Source organism: Hibiscus syriacus, unplaced genomic scaffold (assembly GCF_006381635.1).
Source record: "Hibiscus syriacus cultivar Baekdansim isolate YM2019G1 unplaced genomic scaffold, ASM638163v2 tig00001478_pilon, whole genome shotgun sequence".
NCBI lineage: Eukaryota > Viridiplantae > Streptophyta > Magnoliopsida > Malvales > Malvaceae > Hibiscus > Hibiscus syriacus.
Genome location: NW_024061874.1, coordinates 3,583,137 through 3,590,057, shown reverse-complemented (window position 1 = coordinate 3,590,057; position 6,921 = coordinate 3,583,137).

The window sequence follows — 6,921 nt, the reverse complement described above, 5'->3', positions numbered from 1 at the left end:
TGAAATGGGTTGGCTACCGCCACTTACAGCATGCCTAAGCCTAATGCAACTTTAATTTTGCTGGTAGATAGTGTATGCTTACCTACTAGACCACTGAAGTTTAGAATTAGGTCGAACCAAATTAGTGGGATCATTAGTTGGATTTGATCAGGATAAGCAGTGTGAAAGTTGGGTTATGTTTTGATGATGGTTCAATATCTCTTTTAATTTGGACGAAGAGTGGTGGGAGATGGATAACGTTTATCCTTTTGACAAGCGTCCTACCAAATGGAAAATCTGAAATCTTCCATGTATCCCCTTCAATGATCTGTCCCTCTCTCCATGTGAATTCATATGTATACAATCTCTCCCACACATATCTTTCACAGCACAGGAAAAAACCCTAAACTCGCTTTCAGTATTCTCTCTTTTTATTCATGTTTTTTTACCCTTAATACAGTATTAACTAAGAGCTGAGCTCTCAAATGGTATACCATTGAACTAAAGTAGCAGGGTGTACAACTAGTACTGATACATGAACATTATTGCACAAATTTATGAACCGATTTAATACTTAATTGCCGTACTTCTGCCAACATAGTAACATAATAACGCACCTCCTCAATATGTAAAACCTCGACCGTTGTTCCTTTGCAATGGTTAAACACTTGTTCTTCAACCTCAAGTACCTTTCGTCATCGTCCTCACAACGCTCCCCTTCTTTGATTGTCGACGGCACCTACCGGCATTGACCCATGTTTTCTTTTTCTCTGAGGACACCGGACACTGCAAATTGTGTAACAGTATAGTGAGATATTGCTTGCAGAAGAGATCTTAAATGGAGTAGTAAACCTAATTGACCATATTATATCTCCCATATTAAATGCATGCTCTCCATGGATCTATACTAGGGCCAATGTTATTTCTCTTCGTTGTGCTTTGCCCTTTTATTTAGGTGTATGTATATACGTACTTTGATGTAGATACGTAGGGAATCAGATTTCTGTGATGGATAAATCTCTCTCTTGGAAAAAAAACAGTAGAACTTGTTAATAAAGGGTTGTTTACATGCATTATTACTCTCCGTACAAAAAGTTTTGACAATGATTTATAAGAAGTGACCTAACGCTATTATTGGTCTGGCTTGGTGAACTTTTTTTGGTTGCTAATTAAACAACACTTTCTTTCCAATCAGTATGGCGTATATACATAGAAAATTAAGGAAGGGTGAGTGAAATTTTGCAGATTTCTTTCATGCTAAATGTCACACACAAATATTATATTATTAAATGAATTCATGTAAAAAAATCCTTATGATGTAACCCGAAAGTTTATGATGTGATCTGTTTAATGAGGAATAAATTGAGAGGAAAATACAGAGATAAAATTCCTATACTACAACTATATATAATATATGTAACTAAAATTTCAGGATTTGACATGTATTCACCAAACTCTCTTGTACTTATTGTCGATATAATGAAATTTCTCTCCAATGAGTGTGATCTTTTATTATTTAGAGTTTTTCACATACAAATTATATAATTTTGTTTATGATTGTTGTAATTGCCTTTTTCATTTAATCATCGTTTATGTTGATGCAACATAACAAATTAAATATGCAATTGAAAAAACAAGCAAACATTAAAAGTTTTTCTTATTCAAATTAGGACCAAAATGATAGAATGTATAAGTAATAAGGATTAAATATGTAATTATATCATAACACGTCATTTTTCCTATTAAATGTTCGTGACAAGTGACTTGGTTGACATGCTTAAAGAGAAAAATGACATGATTGATAAAATTTTAAAATAAATGATCAAAATAAAAAGTGACAATAATTAAGTGATCATATAAATGGTTTATTTTCTTTTAACAATTATACTTTCGATATTTTAATATCACATATAATTAATTTTTTTGTATAACCAGGTATCCGATCTATTGGGTAAAATTACATAAATTTATAAATTACAAAAAACATTAATTATATCTAATTTTTTATTATTTTAAAAAAAGTAGTTATAATTTAATGTCATTTTAAGAAGAAAATAAAAGAATAAATGAAGTGGAATTATAAACCGTTTATAAAGAAACAGATGTCAAAATTTTAGACAATGGCAGAATGAGGGCAGCCTTAGGGGCTTAGATTTCCTTCCACCACATTCGTTAATTTAGATGCATCATCACTTCAATGATTATGTCTAAATTGGGTGTTCGTTAAATTTACAAGCCAACATTCCTCAATTAATTGATTTAATTCTCATTGGTTTTTTAAAAGTAAAAGACATTTAGCAAAGATAATGAACTATATATTTTTTTTTCAAAAAAATTAAAACATAATTAAAGAAAAATGAAACTATGAATGAGCCAACATTGTATAAGTCATGTGTGCTCTCACCAATTATATTTTAATTTTATTATATGAACTGATAAAAATAGGATAAAACATTAAAGGAGATAAGTTATTTAAGTTTAAAATAATAAATACTTATAAATTCAACTCAGTTCAAGAAATTGATTCTTTGTGTGGCGCTATTTACCAAAAGTTCGGTGCTTTATTCGTAATAATGTTTGTTGGTCTTTAGGTAACGGACGAAGCATCAGCTTCTGGGTCCAAGCTTGGATCCCGAGAAATTGTTCGATTATGGATAAAGTTAATGGAGTCGATATAAATTATTAGGATGCCACGGTTAGTGACTACATTAACGTTGATGGGAACTGGAATTTGGACAAGGTGAATATTACCCTGGATGAGGATATCTGTCCGCAAATTGTGACTACTATATATGGTCGCGAAAATATGTGCAAGTATATACAATCGAACAAGTAATACAGTGATGGGTGAATATCGTATCCGCAGGGATTGGAGGAAATTTATAAGTTCAATCAAAGCAATTTACTATTTCACCTAAGTATAATTAGTGATATTATGTACAAATGAGAATGTTGTGGCAAAATGAAATGAATGTTGTGGAAATGGAATGATGGTGTAATGGAATATGGTAGCAAATGGAAATGTCGTGGCAAAGTGGATGGAAATGTCTTGGCAAAATTAAATTAAGTGTAGTGGAATCAATTGAAAAAGTAAAGGTAAAACTAAATGTAAACACCAGATTTGATTATAATGACTTTAGACTCCTCACACAACAAGCTACTACGAGAATGAATGATAGGAGTCACTTAGGAAACTTAAGTTTACTTCTCAGGATGGTCTTACTTCTATGTCTTATCTGCCCGACAGAATTTACTAATGGTGCCCTATACTATCTCTAGTCATGGGACTCGACAAGTTCAAGATGCTATGGCAAAACCTATTGGCGTTAGCAAGTGCAGGGATCCTATTGGACCAGTTAACAAGATATGTCACGACAATACCTTTTAGCGGAAGCACTAACATCTAACCTCTCGACCGAGCAATACTCCTTTTAGTTGATTGAAATCCTAGCCTTATGTATAAGGTTGGATTAGGCCTAGTTACTATCTAGAACCCCTTGCTTATGTGGATCCTCCCTAGTTTCTCTCGAACACTAAGGACATGTTACTTAGTCATTCTCTCGAACACTAATCAATTTGCTACTCTCATAGCTCCTACAACATTAAGGCATTAAACATCATAAACAAAACAAATAACATCATACAAAAACAACAATCCATTAAAATAAAACTTAAATAACCATAAGGAACTCCTACCAAATAAGACTAGTTCATGGTGGGGTTCGAATATTCCAAGCAACAAGGCATGAAATTAATTCGTTCCATACAACCCAAATGAGATAAAAGAGAGCAAACAGCAAAGGGAATGATGGAAAGCCTTCGACGTGCAGTGCCGGAGCTTCCCTCAGCCACCACAAACTGCCCCAGCTCGCTAGCTCCTCTCGGACGCCTAGTTCACCACTTGCTCTAGCTTGTTAATGGAGGAATGTCACGGAAAAAACAATTGACAGAAAAAGGAAATACATTTTTCTCTATGAAATTAAGCTCAAGTCGATGTGTGTAAAGTCTCTTTTATTTTGGTGGCTTCATCTCCTATTTATAGAGGGAGAATAAACCTAGGAATTCCTAGGATACCCCGATCAAGATCCTTTCACATGAGGGGGTGAGCAGCTACGACAGTGGTCCCCTCTAGGGCAGCTAGGCATGGTCCCCTCCTGGGTAGCTTGCAGCTGGGCGTGGTCCAAACAGAATCAGACGACCCAGGTGGCAGATGTTTCCTCCTAAGTGACTGGCGATTGAGGGCACGTAAAGACAAAGCTCATAAAAATATCATCTTTCATATTTTTTGCTTCCAAAATGCCTTTTAATTTGTCATTTGCATTCTGCTCAACAATCTCATCATGTCACGACAATTCCTTTTTGTTTTTTCTTGCTCCCAAATCTTGCACATCATCAAACAAAACACCTTCCCCATAACGCAGCACTGTTTACAAAATAAAATGCCGCGAAAAAAATATATTTCCACCTCATGCAACTATATGCTCCTAAATGCATCTATATGATCCTATATGAGCTCTTAGATAGTTCATAACTTAAGTGAAAAGGCCCTAAATATGGACTTTTCGTGGAGTTATAACACCCCCAAACTTAAGTTATTGTTTGTCCTCAAACAATGGATAGTATTAAGCAAAATAAAAATACCATGGCAAGTTCAAGTTCAGGATAGTTATATGGGATAGAATTTCATCCCTCAACACAGTTGGCTTCAACACGATAGACTATATTGAGAAATCAAGTATTGTTCCTAGGGCAAGATCCTTTGTGTGAGTGTGTGCGTATTTGTATCAAGTACATGCTTAACATATCTAGAAAATTTCTAAGCAAGCTCTCTTGTTTTTCCATGACATTTACAAGTTTACTCTCACATTGTTTTCTTTTCCTTCTTTAACACTGCTACGAGGGGAGTCGACCCATCACACCTACCATCCCACACTCTAGGTGAAAGGGAGCATACCTTCCACCCCCGAGCTAGTCAGGTAGAGTCATCCCGTGACTACTTTCATTCACTCATACGCCGTGGCTGCCATTAATTTAAATGCATCATCCAGGCAATGCCATGACATAGCGGAGTGTCCTTCTACAGATACGCCGAAGCATTTATTCGTAATTTCATTCATTTTTTTAGTGGGTTTTCATCATTCATTATCAAAGTTTTATGCTAAGGCATGCAAGAGTTTTCTTATAAAAAATATCTAAGTTCCTTAAGCATGGAAAACATACAATCGTGTATCAAAAGGTTTCAAAGAAGCAAGTCCTAAAGTTGGTTCTATCATCCTTAATAGTCATGTACATTCAATTCTAGCCATGAAGAGTTCATCATCATCGGGCATCATTAATTTATTCCAAAAAACTAATTCGAACACTTACTAATATCATGGCATATTTATTCTACTAACATTATCATGCAATAATTTGAGATACCCTACTTCCCCCAAACTTGAGAGAAACATTATCCTCAATGCTAAATAAAAACTAAATAAGACTAGACTACATGCTATGCAATGCAAGGTACATTGAATACTTATACTTGTGGTGGTGCGGCGTCCGTGCGACGTGGGCGCTTGCGCAATTGTGTGGGGCTGGAATGTTCAGAATCTAATGCTGGTGCAGCAGGGGGTCCTAAGGCCTTCCATAACTGGGGATAGTTGAGGCTTCTCACATCTAGACACCTTCTTTAACTCGCGTCTACTCATTCGTAGAGGAATTTACTGCGGCATTTTTGATTGTACGTCTTCAAGTGGCTCTATAGGTTGCAGTGGTGCAGGTACAGTCTAGAGCTGGAGCTCAGTTTTTTGACATTCAGTTGCTGGCATTGAGTGTAATGAATCAGGATCGGCTGGTTCCTCATCATCAGTTGGCTAGTGAGAAGCTTATGATGCCTCGATATTCTCATATAGGCGCAAGAGCATATCAGGGAAGACTGGGATATCAAGATTAATGTAACATCCCAATTATCAGGTCAATGCTAAAAATGTAAGAATTCTAAACTCAGTGTTTGAATTAGAATAAAAATTAAACTCAAGGATTTATATTGGAATTTATGTGTATGGCTTAATGGAAATTTTGGTTTAGTGAAGAGGGCAATATGGTCATTTCCAAGAGCGATTTATCGTCCTTTTTAAAGGAGATATATACGTGGGTTTTGGGAGAAAAACTGGAACCTATCTTGTTTTTTCTTCTTCTTATTCGTGCAGTGTCATTCTCCATCAAAGGTAAGATTTTGAAATTGTTTAATTTCCTTTAAATTTTGGTTGAGTAACAGAAGTTTGGGTGTGGTATAAGCTTAAGGAAAGATTATATAGTATTAAAACAACAAGATGAGTGTTTTAGAGATGGACCTATAAAATGGGTTTTAAGATGAATTTTTTATATGCTTTGATTTTTAGAGTTTTGATGAGATATTTGACTTGTCGATGAGTTAATTAAAGGGTTAGGAGTATTAGAATTGATTAAGAGCTTGGTTGAAAACATGGCATGATTCTTAAATGTAAGTGTTTTAGTAAGAATTTGGTATGTTTAAGAGTAGTAATTGAGGACAAGTTGGTTTGAATGAAAGAAGTTTAGTTTAAAGGCTTAAGGAAGGATGTTATAATAGATTTGAGAGGATTTTTGGGTGTTTTTCGAAGTAAAAATGGAAATTTTGGGCTTCGAGTATCGGTACCTGACAACTGTCGTTTCGGTGTCAAAATAAATTCTTTTTTCTCAATTAATAAATAAGGAAATACGTAGTATAGAGAAATAAGGGTCGAATCCTCAGGGACTTAGAAAATCACAAATTTATGTTTGAATGGTTTTTAACCAGGCGAAAAATAGTAAAATGGGGGGGTTTGCAATATTAGATTTAAATAGTAAAAACGAGTAAATAAATAAAATCAATTAAAGTAAAAAAAAATAAGAGAATAAAGGTTGTGAATAAATACGTTAAAAATAGCCTCAAGCCTT